Source organism: Myxocyprinus asiaticus, chromosome 2 (genome assembly GCF_019703515.2).
Source record: "Myxocyprinus asiaticus isolate MX2 ecotype Aquarium Trade chromosome 2, UBuf_Myxa_2, whole genome shotgun sequence".
In the NCBI taxonomy this organism is placed as follows: Eukaryota; Metazoa; Chordata; class Actinopteri; order Cypriniformes; family Catostomidae; genus Myxocyprinus; species Myxocyprinus asiaticus.
In genome coordinates this window covers 4,289,188-4,308,047 of record NC_059345.1, presented here as the reverse complement: position 1 = coordinate 4,308,047, position 18,860 = coordinate 4,289,188, and the positions used below count along the sequence as shown (strand labels likewise).

The following is an 18,860-nucleotide window of genomic DNA, read 5'->3' as shown; positions in this document are numbered from 1 at the left end:
GTTCTTTAACCCATGTTGACCTTTTGTGGGGCATGTTGTCACACTATTACAGATGATTATTGAGACTGATTTGAAAACCTTTTAAAATAGGAAATACTATCTAAAGTATACTAAAATAAATAAATAAATAAATACAGAAAAGCCTATTTAACCCTTTCAGATCCCAATTATATTCCAGGGGCACAAAAATATTACCATGCTTTATTTCTACTCTAAATGTAGCCTTAAATGATAATTAGGCTATACTCAAAAATTAAGTTTATGGCAATGCTTAGACATTGCATCCGAATTATAGATTGGGTTTTTTTTAACCTCGTGTTGCATGCCACCATGCTTTATTTCAAAGGAAGATCTTTTTTGTTGAAAAATTGACCATTTGAGAAAACACTCACGATCTGCAGCATCTAACCTTATAAATCTTCGCGATTTGGGTGGTAACAAATGACAAAAAACCTTAAAAATGATAGTGTTTTATAAATTATTAATGGCTTTTCAGTGAAAACAATTCATTTGAAAACAATTCAAACAGCAAAAAATAATTGTTATGAATGAATTGCATGAAATTACAGCTTATAAAACACATGTGACAACTTGCCCCGACTTGGCATTTATGTAAATATACCTTTATTATATAGTTGACTCTTTCCTGAATGCTCGCTTGTTTACGTTACAAAATGCGTTTACGTAATTTGGAGAATAGAATTAATAAAATAACCCATATTTACGATCTCAGAAAAAACTACTGTTTCAGGTATATTGGGGTGGGACCTTTTCTGTACCACTATTTATTTATTTTTTATTTATAACTCATTTTGGGTACATAATCGTACCCTTAAGACCTATTGTGTACATGTAATGGTAAATTTACAGTATATTACGGATGGACTGATATGAACATTTTTGGCCGATACCGATTTGAACAAAAACCTTTAGACCGATACAGATTGCCAATTACTTTATTTTGTGATCAGGTTTTACTTTGGAATTATGCTTTAAAAATGTACAAAGAGATACAAAAGCTTCCTTATTGTTCTAACAATAAATAATTTCCACTGAACGCTGGATCTGCTGAACACATGACAGCCCAAATTTTTAAAGAGAGCCACAGTGAAAGATAAATAGAAGATTAAAAAGATACAAAAGACACAAAAAATAACTAAATATGATAACATGATGATTAATATGATTTTGTGATTACTATTTTGTATATTTGGTTATTTTGCACTTCTTAAACATTTTTTGCAACCTTCATACTATGCGGATGTTGGAAATTCCACTGAAATGTCAATCATATCATGGAAAATAAACCCCCTTTAAATTCTGTATTATAGTGGTATAAGCAGGGTTGGGAGGGTTACTTTTGAAATGTATTCCACTACAGATTACAAAATACATGCTGTAAAATGTCATTTGTAATGTATTCCGGTAGATTACTCGAGGTCAGTAACATATTCTAAATATTTTGGATTACTTCTTCAGCACTGGTAGATTTTTTCACTTGTTTTGACTATAAAAACTCTGTCAGTACAGTAAGACAAAACACACGTTAAAAATACATTCTCTGAAAAACCTAAATATCTTATACAGTGTTGTTTCTAAAACAAGATCAATCATATTGATCTTGTTTGAATGATTTTTAGATATTTTTACAGGAAAACAATACAAAAATTATTATCAAGAATACGTAGTGCGTGTGGAGGCTTCACGCTATTCTCCGTGGCATCCACGCACAACTCACCACGTGCCCCACCGAGAGCAAGAACCACATTATGGTGACCACGAGGAGGTTACCCCATGTGACTCTACCCTCCCTAGTGACCGGGCCAATTTGGCTGCTTTAAGAGACTTGGCTGGAGTCACTCAGCACGCCCTGGATTCGAACTCGCCACTCCAGGTGTGATAGTCAGCGTCAATACTTGCTGAGCTACCCAGGCCCCCAATGTGAATGTTCTTGATAAAAAAATACGATCGTGCCTGGTAACATGTGCATGTAAAATGGCTAGAAATAGCATTTTAGCTTAGCATAAAGCTGACAATTTACACAAGGTTTATTTCTATTTCTTCTGCTCCAAACTTACTTTAAACTTACTTCTCTGTCTGCTTGTATGAATGTAACACATCATGAGAAAGTGTTTCACCGCTGTTCAAATGCACTTTGGATCGTATCATTTATATGTATAAATGTTTTCCATCTGAAAGGACGAAATATTAAACAAAAACAATAAAAATGCAGTAATCTCTTCAGTAATCAAAATACTTTTTAAATGTAACTGTATTCTAATTACCAATGATTTAAATTGTAACTGTAGTGGAATAGTTACTTATATTTTGTATTTTTAATACGTAATTACGTTACATGTATTCCGTTACTCCCCAACTCTGGGCATAACAGATAATGGATAATGCCGTCCAGACCGCTAGAGGGCGCCGCTTGCTCACACAGTGCTGACTGAAGCGCTGAATGCAGATTTACTGAGTTTGGAATGAGATACTGCCCATACTACTCTTACTGTCTATGGCAGAAATAGTAAGAGTAGTATGGTAGTATGCCATTCTGAACTCTGTCATTGTTTCTATAAACGCAGGCTTTTACGGTTTAGTAATCACGCAAGGCCATATTGCGAGTTCAAACTTAAAGCTGCACTACATAAATTTGTGCGCTCTAGTGACATCTGTGGTTGACGAACACTTTACGTCAGTCGTGTTTCAGCACTGATCTTCTGGTGGATGAATCTCCTGATTTGAGCTTGCTGGACAAATGGCCGGTCATTTTTGACCAGGAACACCACAGGTGTAACAAAGTGAAATACATTTTTTTTTCTTCCATGGTGCAGCTTCAATTCAGTCAGTCATGCAACATTAATGGGTATCATACCGATGTCTCAGAAGTCAAAGTCTTCAACATACTGTGGCTATTATTATTTCTGGATTGTGCATTTGAATTCACAACATGTTTTTACAACGTGTGTTGCTAATTAATTATAAATAAACCATTGTTTTTTCATACTGGCGTTTTTATGCTTATAATCAATATGCCGATGGTTTTAGTTTGGTCAATAACTGGCCGATAAAATTTTTATATTTTGTTCCACTGGGATCAAACAAGGTAAAACAAAAAACAAACTTTTTGGTCTCCTCAAGAGTACAAATATGTACCCAAAAAAAGGGTACCACCCCAGTTACAGCCCATTTTGTTTCTGAGAGTGTTTGAAATCAAAATACAAAGAGAAATCTTACTATAATTACTGACAACTAGCCCCGGTCTCCCCTACTTCAGCAACTATAGATGATTATGATGCAGATGCTACAAAGGTTTATAAGCTCTGGACTTTAAGGGTATGCAATTTCAATTGCAGTGTCTTAGATAGATAATAAAATGTTAACCACAAATACGACAATATTCAGAGATTGTTGCCATAAAAAAACTTCTATTCGAGACAGGTGATGACAACTTAGATTATTGGTATCTCACAACACTGAACACCCATACATCACAACACTGAATAAAATTTACATTTAGCAAAGTTTCTTAAAAACATCCTGACTTGGCTTCATCAATGGATGTCATTTCATCGCTGTCATTTTTGTAAGAGTTATTTATCTGATAAATCACCTGGTGTAATATATTTAATTTGTCAATAGAAAGTTTTGAAACTTCAGACTAAAAAGCTTCAGAGCAGAAGATAGTGTCTGAGCTAAAGAAGACACAATGTCGGGATCGTTACCGTTCTACCAGAAACACCACCGTCACTATGATCGTGGCTACCGTAGCCGGAAGACAGAGTCTGTGATCAGCCAATACCAGCAGAGCTCAAGCAGTTATGCCTCCCATAGCAGCAAAAGCACCAAGGGGTAAGAGAGATCAATGCTTTTGGTCTGTGATACCCCAGACCATATCCCATAACCTCAACTGATTCTAGAAGTCAGCACTCTCCCTTATAACACACTTATTCTTCATATAAACAAAAATTAGCCACTACTCTTTCACCTGTTGCCATATAGCTAATCTCTCTCCCACACTACCTAAAACAACCTTAAACCATGCAACTTATATGTGAATTCTGCATGCACTTTGAATAATGCGTTTGCCTCCATCTTCTGACGCTTTTATAACCTTCTTTGGTTGATAAATCGGCCAATGGCTTACATTTAGCTGTTTACCTCTGCTTTAATTGTTGTTAATGAATTTAGCTTTGGTGTATTGGTATTTCCTTGTGGAAGAGTATCGTTGTAGTTGGTTTTTGGATACGTTTGTAAATGTAGTTGAGTTTCAATAATGGACACCTTTGATTCAAGCATCTCTGTGGTTCATTTTAGGACTTTCTGAGGTATAGATTCATGCCTTTATTTGCTTTAATCTCTCTCTCTGGTTATGTAGCCCTTGGCATGGCTGAATTATGTCTTTTAGAACTGCCTAACACATCCATGCTTTTCTTACCAGTATCATGTCATAATTACTTATGAACTTGCGAACTACAGGATGGGCTTTTCCATTTCAAATCAACCCAATTTCAGAAACCTCGCCAGTTGAAATTGTTGATTTTTCTAAAGAAATATACACTTAAATGTGGATGAAAGTCAAAATATAAAATGCCATGGATCAATATTTACTGTTTAACTCATTATTTTGCAAAGGGGGGTCAATAGGACAATATTTGCCTGTGATTTTGGAGCAAAACTACAGGTTGAAAAAATAACCTTAGGAAGGTGTCAACATCATTCTTTTATTTTTACACAGAGATAAGCAGTGCTGGGTAGTAACAGATTACATGTAATCTGGATTACATCATCAGATTACAAAAATCAGACTTGTAATTGGATTAAATTACATTTTAAACAGTTACTTTTGTAGAGACTACATGATTACATATGAACAAGGCAATGGCAGTAAATTGTTAATAATTTATTGATCATTTTCATATCAATATCATCATATTCTTACCCCGAAGCGCAATAGTCTGACAGATCAAAATTTTGAGCATGTGCTCTTTTTACGTTATAACAGTAAGATATGCACCTCATCCTAGGAATAGGTAATGGACTATTATTAAGTAGTAAGGGTTCAAATTAAGTGTGTCAGAGTTTTGAGCTGTTAGCTTTGACCTAGCAATGACATTGCTTTTGATTTCAGGAAAATTGCTGTTTGTTCATGTAATGTTTTTATTGTTTTATGCACTTAAAAAACTTGATATGTTTTTTAATATATAATTAATATATAATACGATATATATACAGTATATATATATATATATATATATATATATATATATATATATATATATATATATACAGTATATTTCTTACTACCTCACCAGTGGTGTGCAGCTCACACTTTGAACTTAATTGCAAAGGATCTAATGGATGCCATTCGCTCTAAGGGTCCTGCACACAATAGTTCAACTGCAAAATGTGCAACAATATGGAACAAAGCCCATCGCTCTACTGTTGCTGCTGATGCAGTGGAGTCCACTGCATGAAAGTTGACATACTGTAAAACTTGACACAATTGCTCCTTGTGTGACTCAGTGGAAATCTGCTGTTTTATAATATTCTTCCTGTTCAAAAGATAATATCTTGCTCCTCAGCTTTGGAATAGGCGATGGACTATCAGTAAGCAGTAAGGGTTAAAAGCGTTTCAGTGTTTTTAGATGAAAGCTTTGACCTAGGCAACGTCTTTGCTGTTGAGTTTATGGTCATTAATGTTCGTAATGCTGAGGGAAACCATGATGAATTAGACTTCCGGGTTCGTCTAGAAATTGACATCACAGCTGAACAGCTGTGTTAGGTTGAAAGTAATCCAAAAGTAATCCAAAAGCAATCATATTACTTTTACCCCAATAATGTAATCTATGAGATTACATTACTGATTGCATTTTTTTCATGTAATTTGTAATCAGTATCTGGTACCCAGTACTAAGAAATCCACTCAGCACTGGAGATAGGTAGGTCTTTTACTAAAATTAGCTGACTTCAGCAGTTCTTGTTGCATTATAGGCCAATGGTGTGCGTCCAAAAATAGGAAGTTAACACTTTTTATGTTGTATTTGTTATAAGTGCCTATAGCTCCAGACATATTAAATATATTTTCATATCCTTTTAGATTCTGGTACAGAACAAACTTTTCTTTTTTATCTTCATTTTTAAGGCCCTATATGTTGAAATTCCAAAGATATGGGGCTCTAAGTGTGTCCCCATTTCTCGAAAATGTAAAATTCATCCCTATTTTCAATGGTCGAAAACCAAATGTGGATCACATAGTATGAAGCTAGTATTTTTCGTCCAACAAAACAAAGGTCTAAAGTACAAATATTGTTGAAACTAGAAATGTACCATAATTTATTCACATAAAAACAATAGTCAAAATCTTGATTTTTGAGAGTACAAAAATACACTATATTTTTAAGATTAAGCGACACAGGTTGCTCTTCATGTTGTTCTGCAATACCTGTATCTAGTTTTTGGATTGTTCATCTGTAAAGCTGTGGAATGCATCATAACACCAAAAAGGTTTGTGTGTGTGTGTGTGGTAATGTTGGATGGATGAATGGATGTTGGATGCAGTTCAGGGAAGGATAAAAAGTTAATCTCTGTGAAAAAGAAAGCATGTAATACTAAAAATAGTTTGTGTGTGTACGCGAGCATGTGTGTATTTGTGTGTGCGTGTGAATGTGTGTGTGTGTTAGTGCTCGGACCTGTGCATGCAAGTGCACATGCACATATGTGAACATGAACATGCTCCTAAACACTAAATTTTTCTCTTATTTTTGATCTCCCCCATTCATTTTCAATGGCCAGTCATTTTTGACTGGGAACACCACAAGTGTGACTTTGTGCCATTTTGTACAAAATAAAAGCATTTTAAAACAAACTTCCTGGTTAAACATTAAAGCACACTAATGTGATAAATAGTACATAATGTTTTCATATTTTATTTAATACTGCCAAAATTATCAACAGATAATAATTTTTTTCACTCAAAAACAGGTGCATAAGCTCAGGTCAGTGAGGCCTAAGATCAATAAGTTCCAAAAAGAAATACAAAACCTGTGCTAAATGAAAGAAAACAAGTTGGCAAAAAGATCTAATCCAATATTTGGTGATAATATAGCATAATGAGAGATTTATAAGCTATTTTTATAGGCCGGTCATTTTTGACCGGGAACACCACAAGTGTGACTTTGTGCCATTTTGTACAAAATAAAAGTATTTCAAAATAAACTAACTGGTTAAACATTAAAGCACAAAAGTGTGATAAATAGTATAAAATGTGTTCATATTTTATTTAATATTGTCAAAATTATCCACAAATAATGCTTTTTTCACTCAAAAACAGGTGCAAAAGCTCAGGTCAGTGAGGCCTAAGATCAATAAGTTCCAAAAAGAAATACAAAACTTGTGCTAAATGAAAGAAAACAAGTTGGCAAAAAGATCTAATCCAATATTTGGTGATAATATAGCATAATGAGAGATTTATAAGCTATTTTTATAGTCCGGTCATTTTTGACCGGGAACACCACAAGTGTGACTTTGTGCCATTTTGCACAAAATAAAAGTATTTCAAAACAAACTAACTGGTTAAACATTAAAGCATACTAGTGTGATAAATAGTATAAAATGTGTTCATATTTTATTTAATATTGTCAAAATTATCAACAAATAATGTTTTTCACTCAAAACAGGTGCATAAGCTCAGGTCAGTGAGGCCCAAGATCAATAAGTTCCAAAAAGAAATACAAAACCTGTGCTAAATGAAAGAAAACAAGTTGGCAAAAAGATCTAATCCAATATTTGGTGATAATATAGCATAATGAGAGATTTATAAGCTATTTTTATAGTCCGGTCATTTTTGACCGGGAACACCACAAGTGTGACTTTGTGCCATTTTGCACAAAATAAAAGCATTTCAAAACAAACTAACTGGTTAAACATTAAAGCACACTAGTGTGATAAATAGTATAAAATGTGTTCATATTTTATTTAATATTGTCAAAATTATCGACAAATAATGCTTTTTTCACTCAAAAACAAAAAGTTGACAAAAAGATCTAATCTAATAATTAGTGATAATATAGCATAATGAGAGATTTATAAGCAATTTTTAATAGGCCGGTCATTTGACCGGGAACACCAAATTAGGTAAAACATTTCAACACAGCATAAGGGTTAATATAAATCACATTCATAACATATCTTGGCACTCACATTCATGGGGCGTTTCTTGTGTCATGGTGTATTTATAGAGGCTACAGGAGTAGATCTGTTACTGTTGCTTACCGTAATGATCTCATCATGGGTTAGGTAAAAATTTAGAATGATGTAAATTACTGGAGCTTGAATATCGTGCTCATTGTGGCCTGAAAACAGGTTGTTGAAGCCATTAAAACGTAATCAGGATGGTATTTATATTCCCATTCCACTGGTGTGCATGTATGTGTGTTATATGGCTAATTATGGTTAGCTACTCCCAGTGGCCCTGGAGATGTGAATCTAATAGCGAATCTAATAAAAGCCTGCGGTCATCTTAAAATGTTAATGTTGTTTATGTGTGTCATCTGCACCATGCCTTTTCAGATGAATGTCATGAAACTAGGGGTATGATTCTTGCTTGGGGTGCGAGAGGTCCCGGGTTCAAATCCCGGACGAGCCCCAAAATATTACGTTCCACAGTCTTGGGTTGGGGTGTAATATGTACTGTGTGTGTGGATTCCTATCCCAACCGTCAAACCAAAAAAAAACAATGGCGATCCAAATCAAGTAATTGTACGTTTATTAAATAAATAAGAAAAAACAAGTTTAGGTCATATTTCACCTCAGAAATAAAAGAGATTTTTTCGCCTCAATTCTCATTCCCATAAATAACAATGTATTACTGTAAAGCATGAAAAAGATAAAGATTGTTTTTAGCATGTATACAGTAGATCCCTCTTTTATGCGTTGTGCTGTACAGGGTTTTAAACAGGATATGAGGTTTAGTGCATGGCAGGTTTGCACAGATGCTGTAGTCTCTGTCTCAACTCCATCAGTCATGCCATCCAGTTTTATATGTGTTACCAATTGTCTTTGCTAAATGTGGCATATTGAAATTGTTGGGAGGATTTTGCATTTGTCCTACCCCTGTCTTAAGTTGAATCACTTTAGCTGTCCAAAGTGCCCCACACTCTTATCTGAACTCTTGAGAGTTTACTTATAACATGCTCATGAGAGGCTTGGAGAACACAGTGATATGTGAAGGGTATGTACATGCTCTTTTGTCCAAAGCCAGGGTTCTGTCATGTGTGCAAGCTGATTTGGGAATTTTATTGTTTCATTTATAAATATTGTATCTTTAGAAATGAACAAATAAGGATTACCAACAAAGTCTCATGAAAACACGTAATAATTCATTCAAGATGGCGAAATCGTAAGATATCATACGACTTGGCTCGTACAAAAACGACTTTTCTCATGGAGACCAACCAATCAACAACCAATTTTAAATCAATACAATACATGCATTACATTTTAGCTAGCCTTCTATTCAACACTTTATTTTAGAAGAGGAAATGTCCGTGAGCAAATTTGGTCACTCATTCCATGTTTATTTATGCAATACAAATGTCTGATGTTTGTCAACATCCTGTAATATGCTTCCCTCGTCTCATTCCAAACCCTGATGTTTTCTTTCTTCCAGGGTACACAAAAGTTATTTTCCTATAACAGTCATGGTTAGGTTTAGATTTGGGTTAGGGGTTAAACTTAAGGAAAATCGTAGTTTTATTAGGAGTTAAAGTTGTACGTTTTCGTTGTCCGAGCCAACGATTTCTTACGATTCTGCCATTTCGTCCTATTTTTATGACTTGTCATGAGACCAGGTTGGGAATACTACAACACAGTTTCCCCCCTCTTTATTTGCCTCAAAAATGTGTATGCCCCTGCCCTGACAGATGGCGAAACGATCAAGGTTGCCCCCTCTAAACATACAAGTGTCCAATCAGAGAGTACTACCGGCACTGCCAAGCCCTTTTATTTTCCAACCCCTTCCCTCCAAGCGCCTGTCATATAGAGACCATTTGTTACCATCCAACCAATTCCTGATGGATAAAATGAAGTTGTCTCATTGAATATTCGGTTTCACTTGGAATTACATCACATTAGTTAGTTAAATGGGTTACGAACAGCGTTTCATGTTGACTTTGACTGACTTTTGTTTAGTAGGTAGTGGAATAGTTGAAGAGTTCAAATGTTTGCTGAAGTGTGTGAGGGAATTTGGAAAGGTCATGTTGTAGAAATGAATTTTGTGCCTTGTTGTGATTGTTCTACTAAATCCACAGACCACAGAAGTTTTCCTGAAATACAGACTCGTAAAAGTGAGTGTATGTAGGAGGGAGTAGATCCAGTGGCTGCAACTATCTGGAGCAGCCTGATCTCATGAAAATAACATGACTGGTGACATTTTTGCTAAATTATACTACATGGTTCCTTACATGTATCACAGCAGTTCCATGGTAAAATGTGTGTGGCACTTAAAGCAAATATAATTTTCTTCCAAACATGTTTTCAAGGTTAATGCTCAATCGAGTTTTAACCCTTGTGTTGTGTTTGTTTGTGCTAACACCTTTTGTGTTCCTGGTCAAAAATGGCACTAATATTCTTTATAAATCTCTCATGTTGCATATATATTTTCCAAAGATATAGCATTAGATGTTTTTATCAACTTTTTATCAAGTTTTTAGTAATTAATTATGAAATATTAAGTCCTTTAATGTAATTATAAAAAAAAAAATAAATAAATAAAAAAATAAAAAAAACATTATTGATAGAAGGATTCATTAAACTGAGCTTATTCCGGGCTAGTGGGGGGGAGGGGCACTCCCTACAGAAAAATTTAATAATAATAATAATTATGCAATAAATTAATAACCACTTGCTTGAGGTTAATAAAATAGGTGACATTTTAAAGCTTAGAATCTGGACTTTTCAATGCATATAGCTGATCCAACCAATTCATGAAAAAAGTTTTTTTTATTTTAACTTACAGCAGACTATCCTGATTCAAACGAGCCCAAACACAACATAATATGATAAGGAGATCTTGAAATATTCCTCAAAGAGTGTACATGGAAAAATGATGCACAAAAGGGCGCTCAACAAAAGTTGTGTGTGTGTGTGTGTGTGTGTGTGTGTTTGTGCACATGTCCAAGGACTTTGTGTGTGCAAACACAAATCCACATACAGTATGTGCTTATCTAAAGGATCGGGATGCTCATGAACACATAATATTTCTGTATTTTGTAGTCTAATCCATTCATTTCCAATGGCCGGTCATTTTTGACCGGGAACACCACAGGTGTAACAAAGTGATATAAAACCAATAAAATTTCATGAGAATGGTCTAAAGAAATGTTGTGTGTTCAGATGCCCTCTGTGAACAAAATCATGGAATTTTATTCCAACTGTATAAATTAAAATACAGTTTTCAGAAAATTTGTTGTAGGGTTAAATCAACAAAACACCTCCCTACCCTTAAACCTTAAACATAATCAATAGTGTCATAAAAAGAAACTGTGACATGAAAAGCGCAATTATTGAAGCAACCACGTCATTTTTTGGTGCTTCTATGACACTTTAGGCTGACATGTCGACTTGCGTGCTCTTCAGAACTGGTACACCGATCCTGCATTGCAAGTGCAACGCTCTATCAGTTGAGCTACTGTGCAATTTGATTGTGTTTGAACAAACTTGAAATGCTGTTGGTTATGTAATGCAAAACGTTAAAATGTATCTCCTTACAAGTCATGTGCTATAGTAAAAGTGTTTAGATGCCATAAGATAGCAATGTGTGAGGAACTGGGTGAAAAATAAGTGTTTAAAAACTGATTATCTGCCGTTTTACTCGTGATTTGTGTTAAAGTGAATGAAAGTAATTGTTGTTGTAGCGCATATAGTGTTAATTTCACAAGGAAACTGTACAGGGGCAGACTGGCCATCGGGAGCACCGGATGTTTTCCAGGTTGGCCGCTGGGTAACTTGGGCCGGCCCGCCGCTACGAAAGTACCGGCCCGTCCTACAGGCGGCCGCCCTGGGCTCCAATATGCCTGCGCGGATCCCGTTACTGAGTGAATACTCAATAAACTCTGTAAGATTAAAACAATGGCTTTTATTTTGAAATTGCTCACACAGTGGCGTGGTTTCCGTATTCATGTTTTTGTAACTCGAGTGGACCTCATTATTTGACATACAAATCACAATAGTGGTGACAACCAAAAACAACATATTAAGTATAAGATGTGCTCTGAATAATCACGAAATGATAAATAACTGCAAGTTACAACAAATACAATAACAGCAGTGTAAATAAAATCAGCAAACAGTAAAGCTATGAGCAGTACATAGTCATTTGCATAATTTATTCATACTGCAAAGCATTAGTTGGTGCTGAAGTGCGGCTTGCTGAATAATGCTCATGCCTGATAAAAATGCAGAAAATAAGTCGTGAAAAATATTACCTTGTGGCTGTTTGAGTCTTTGAGGCTTACTTTGTTTAAAGGACAGAAGAAACAGCGCTTTTTCTCAAGAATAATCTGGGAAAGAAATTAAAATACTGCAGATATACAGATCTGATATAAAGACGCAACAAACTCACATAAAGGGAAAATATGAGCAATTAATCTGCAAAATATCTGCAAAGATCTACTATATTTATATATATATATATTAATTCATAAATGTACATATTCTGGTCAAATTTGTTTTCATTTAAAAAAATAAATAAATAAATAAATTACACATAGTTATGTGGGCAATTGACATGAAATTTTAAGCATTTTCATCAGTGTCCTGCTGAGTGACACTTTCTTCAACTAACTATTTTAAACACCATTTTATGATCTTGAATAGCTATATATACATATAAAATATATTATTATGCATGTTGTTTCCACAACCTCATATTAATTAAAACAATAGTTTATTTGCACTTCTAGAAAAAAGTTGAAAGGTGATTACGATCTTTAAAATCTTTGACTTGTCACATCACCTAAAATACACTTTCCCTGGTACATTCATGTACATTTTAACCTAACATTTGTATGTTGGGAAAAAAAAGTTTTCGGACATGTTACTTGTCTGAGCTATAAAGTGCTTATTTTTAGTGCTTTCTATAAAAAAATCAACTCATCACATTTCCAGTGGTTTTATATGTTTTGATGATTTTTGCAATGGTGGGGTCCATTGTCATAACTGGCAGTCAATAGAAATGTCTTTTTTGCAACACAAACATTTGAAATTGAGCCAGAAAATGAAATCAATTGTCTTATGGTGTGTTGTAGGCCAGGTTTGGTGGGCCGCTCTGGGTCCAGGGCTACTTTTTAGTCCCAGTCCACCCCTGTACGTGCAATGATCCAAGTAAAAGTAATTTGCAAAAATGTAGGTTTAGTAACAACATTCTATGAGTACAGGTTGGATTGAAGGTTTGATGCATCTCAGGCTTTTTATGTTAAGACCACATAGGCGATTAACGTCCCTTCCCACTCACTCCTTTAACCTTCTTAATCTTCTTGCTGTCCCACCATTAATATCCCTTCTTCCTGATACCACTTCCCTTCCAAACATTATAATACTGTGTGTGAGGAAGACATGCTGGATATTCATCAATGTGAGTGTTTGTTGAACTTCCTTGCACTACTTTAGCATCAGAGCTGCCACATCCACTGCTCTAGATGAGGGCAGGCTAAGCCCTCTGCCCAAGAAAGCCAAACCCAATTATCTGGCCATGGACAAGGAGAACCAGACCATCGGTTATGTGGTCCCCATCTTCAGGGGCAGGTAAAGAAACAATCTGGTAGTGTTGGAAGCAGCATTTGGAGCAGTTTTATAGTTTTTGTCTATTGTGAGCTTGTATTGATGGGTATGTACAGGTTCTGCAACAATATAAGAATGTTCTCAGACCAGAACTATTCACAACCTCGAGTTTCTTTATCTGTACAATCTTAAATGTAAAGGTTCTAAAAAGGGTTTGAAGCCTTAAAATGAATGTTCTTGGTTCAATACAAGTTAAGCTTAAGTAACATTACATTCCTCATTTATTTAAAATATATATATATATTGCATTTACAGTGAGGCACTTGCAAAGGTAGTGAATGGGGCCAATCCATAAACATTCAGATACACACTGTTTCAAAAATATAGCCACAAGATGGAAACATTATATGTGTTAACATCATTTTAGTGTGATAAAAGCGCTTACTAACCTTTTCTGTGTAAAGTTATATCCAATAGGGCTGGGAATTGATACAGATTTCCCAATTCAGATTCACAAGTTCTCGATTCGATATCGATTCATATGGGTATATTTAAGTTATAATGTCCATTTTGCTTACATATGAAATAAATTCTCTCCCTGATAATGCTGTTATTATACAGGGGACCTTCTAACTAGGTACATTATAACATTTTTAATTTTACTAATTATTAAGTTATCATGATTTTGATCACATTTTGGCTTTTTAAAAATAAACATATCCATGTATTCAATCAATCAATATGACATTATATTGCATATATTATTTTTTGTTACATGTTTATTGATTGAGTGCATAATTTGTACTATTTACAAGTATTTAGACTGATTTGTTGAACACGTGCTAAAACCAGCACTGTCTCTTTAAGAAAACCGGCTGTATTTAGCATCTGTAAATGAGCGCATGTTAACGAGAGAGAACTTATTAGAATTAAATGTTTATTTTTGTTGTTGTTTTTGATCAACAACTGACTTTAAAGAACAGAAAGAGTATTAAAAGAGACATTATTCAATGACAAATGGGTTGCGTGGATCTCGTCTTTGGACACACATTACACGGAACAACTTTTACTCTCAACATGCAGTGAAAGGATCTCGCTGCTAAATAATTCACCAATAAACTACACAATTACTGGTGAGTGAAATCTAAACATTTACCAGCCAGTTTCAAAATATATAGATTTTAATCGCATAGCGTGAAATTTAGTTGCAAATTCGAGAGATTTGCTCTCATTGTAGTAGAGGTTTGGACTAAAGTAAAAGATCGATTTTGGATTTAAAAATCGATATCGAGATTGTTCAAATAAAGATCACGATGCATCAGGAAATCAATATTTTTTACCCACCCATAACATCCAATATTACAACTTCGGATCCCGGTATCGATTATAAATTTACACATGTTAGAAAGCAATTTGATCACATTAAAATCATGTTAAAATGTACAATGTTTACATCTTGTAGCTATACTTTTGAAGCTATGTGTATTTTAGCATTTATATGGACTGGCCCCATTCATTTCAATTGTAAGTCCTTTACTGTAAACAAGGAGCCAGTTACAATTATTTTTTTGTGGTAATCAACATTATGCCAGAAATTCTGTCAATTGAGCTTAACTTGAATTGCACCCGGAATAGAGCGCAACAGTCTGGTTCCGAAAGTAAAAATCACATTAATTTATCCCATAGACGAATTGATTTTCAATAATCTAGTTTCCATCCACTTTTCGCACTATTTTGATGTTGACAAAGTGAAAATGCGAGAAAAAAAAATTGTTTGCGAAATTTGCCGTCATCTGCCTGTTTCCATTCAAATGGCCTTTTATTGATAAAAATGGTGTGCGTGATGACGTCATGCTTAAAAAAAATAAACGTTTTGGTTTATCACAAAAGAAATCTGCCCTTAAGCCATTTCCATACAGAAATGTGTGTATATCGCTAATTGTGTACCTTTCGCCTCCCAGATGTCAATAATTATTTCCCCCCGAAGTCTTTGTAAAATGGGGAGAGTATTGAGACTATTCATTGAAATTAGCCAGCTTACTGTCATTTTAATTTCACAAATAAATGCAATCAGAAGAGGAGGAATTGTAATCAAAATGGAGCTGTTACCCTTCTGATAGGACTGTAATATTGATCCCGATGTTGCGCCTATCGCAGGTTGCCACCGGTTCTTACCCAAAAGCGAATCGTCATGGCCCTGTTCAAGCTGGTAACCTGCACCAAGTAGTGGGGGGATCTTTCGGTCTTAGTATAAGGACCATCCATCGATGTGTATATGCTGTGTGCACAGCTATTAAAGAAAAACTGATGCGGTGTAATATCAGGGTTTACATATATGCTACATTCCTGATATTCAATAGGCTATTTTGAACGATCATCTAATCTAAAGCATCACAATCACAACTGCATTATGTCGCACATATTTTTCCAGCAACTTTTAACGACAACTGTCATCTAAAATTAATTTTTGCGTCGTAATGCAATTGACATTTTCTGAAGAAGATCAGCAAATGCGATCCGAGGTAAAGAGGGTTATATTTAAAATATTTAAACGTTTTAAAATGTTCAAAAGCTCGTTTTCTGAAAGTGAACTCAGCATTGGACAAATAGTTCTGATAGTTTATAGTCTTGAAGTGTAGTAAATGTCATTCAGACGACTTTATTCATCTACAGAACAGGGTACGGCTAATTTAAGTTTGTGTAAAGAAAAGGCAGTTATATACCTAACAATATTATTTTTTCGTTTGGTAATTTATTTTTAAAAATTAATGCTTTATTCGTTTGGTAATTTATATAATACAGGGAATTTTGCCACCATTTTTTCAAAAGTAAGCTAAACAATAATTTTATAGAATTGGGCTATATGTTAGTGTTTCAAAAAAGCCCACTGAAGCTTTTCTTCTAGTATTGTGTATTTATTTTTAATTTAAAACATCTGTGCACAGAAATGATATGTTGTTTTTGTATTGTGGACTAATTCCGTGACTGCCATATATTTTTTTGAATGGTGTGGAAAAGCATCTTTTATAAATAAACGGATGTCTACCGTGATTAAATTAATCGCAAAGAGTGGCCATTAATTTGTTCTCCTTGTACTTGTCGATGACAGGTGCATGATACGAGATATTTGTGTTGGCACTCCTGGAAGTGTCATGACGCAGATGTGTTCGCAGCATCTGATCTGTGCAGGTATGCCATTAAGACCAATCCATAAAAGTGCAAGTAACGCTTCACGTACAATAAATTGGCTTTCAAGGATGTATACCTTGTTGTCATGATTAACACAGGCTAACGATTATGGTAAATTCTGTCATGTGACACTATATTTTTGTCTCGACAAAAAGTGTTTCCAAACCAGTTTTTTGCTACATCTGAAGTATTGACATAGAGTTTATGCGCTAGAGTTAAACGGAAAAATATTATGTCGACGCTTGTGAAATTTTAACAATAATTTGCTCTTCCATCAGCTATATCGGTAAACTTTTTGATGCGCTACTCCTTTTGTCGAAAAAAAAAAAAACCTTGGATGGAAACGTAGTGAATGATAACTTATAAACCTTTAAAGACAGACTTACCGTGAGCTACGAGGTTGTTCATCGATGGTATATGCTTTCACTGAAGCCATCCGTCTGCGTTATTTTAACTTAATTGTTTCAAAATCATGTTTGATAGTGTAATTCATGGTAAACAACTGCATTAACCATGGTACAGCAGAGAAAGATCCACCAGTCAGAGAACTGCGGTCAACAAAACCCGCAAATCGTGTCTCGGAGCGACTGCCCACTCCCGTGACGCACTGTGAATGTCGTAATCGAGTCAGTCTACCTTCACCATTAAACTACTTAAATATTTGTACAAATTAGAATACTTTGTAATAAACTTAAACTATATTGTTTCTATATTTATAATCAACAACCTTAAATCAATAGTTTTATATATTCTCATCATTTTTTGATCAATAACATCAATGACATAAATATCGGCATTATATTTATTATATATGTTTCTAAACACTTTTGTGTATGTATGATGGTGTTTGTGACTGAATTACTGTAAGTGCTGTTAGTGCTTGTACCTAATTACTATAGGTACTGTTCCCCCTCAGTCACAAGTTTGAAAGTGGCCTGTCGGACACTGAGGAGGTGCGTGCTAAAGAGAGCGCTGGTTATCTGGCGCGCCGTGACCTCTTCACTAGCGGCGTGCAGTCGGAGTACTTGGAACACAAGTCCCGCAGAACCATCATGAGGGAGTCTGCAGAACGCATCTCCCTTAGCAAGAGGGTTAGTAGAGATCTGAGACCTGTTCATGACCACATAACCCATTATTACTCTTATATGATCACTGATGGACTAATAAAGTGCTCTTGAGAGAGTTAAAAATCTATATTCACACCATTCTGTCTTTTAGTTGCACTACTAAAAAACATAGAAACATACTTTATGCAAGTACGCAAATGCAGACTCGGTCAGGTTGAACTAGAATAAATAAAAAAGTGATACTGATTTGCAGAAGCAGTGTTACAAATAAAAAAATAAAAAAATACAAATTCTGTCCTTATTAACCTTATTATCCTTAAGTCTTTCCAAACCAATATGACTTATTTTCATCTGTGAAACACAAGGATGTGTTTCAAAAGGTTAGTAAGCTCAAAAAGCACCATAAAAGTAATCTATATCACCTGTGCACTATATTTCAAGTCTTATGAGACCATCAGACCAAAATTTAAGTCTTAATTCACTGAAAATCTTCCACTTCACCCATTCGAATCTGGCATGCATGCAAAAACATCTTCATTTACACAAGCACGCCCGACATTTTCAGAACCACTGCTTTAACGGTAGTCTTCGAGGAACACTTTTAAACACCTCTTCAAGGTCTCTAATATTATATAGAAAAAGAGCAAGAAAGTATTAAGACCCAGTCTTTATTTAGTTCTGATCAAGGTGCCAACACATCGTGCCACCCTGGTGCCAGATTTCAAGGGTTGTAATGTTTTAATGGCTGTGTGGTGTGTTAATCTGTGTGCCTGTGAAACTGCTGTTGTCAACAAGTGTTGCTGATAGTTGAGGGAAGCCTTGAGG

At 34.9% G+C, this 18,860-nt stretch overlaps 1 pseudogene; it reads left to right on the top strand.

Annotated features, from left to right (window-relative positions):
• Positions 1 to 18,860, top strand: part of LOC127455036 (M-protein, striated muscle-like) — an 86,003-nt pseudogene that overhangs the window by 308 nt on the left and 66,835 nt on the right.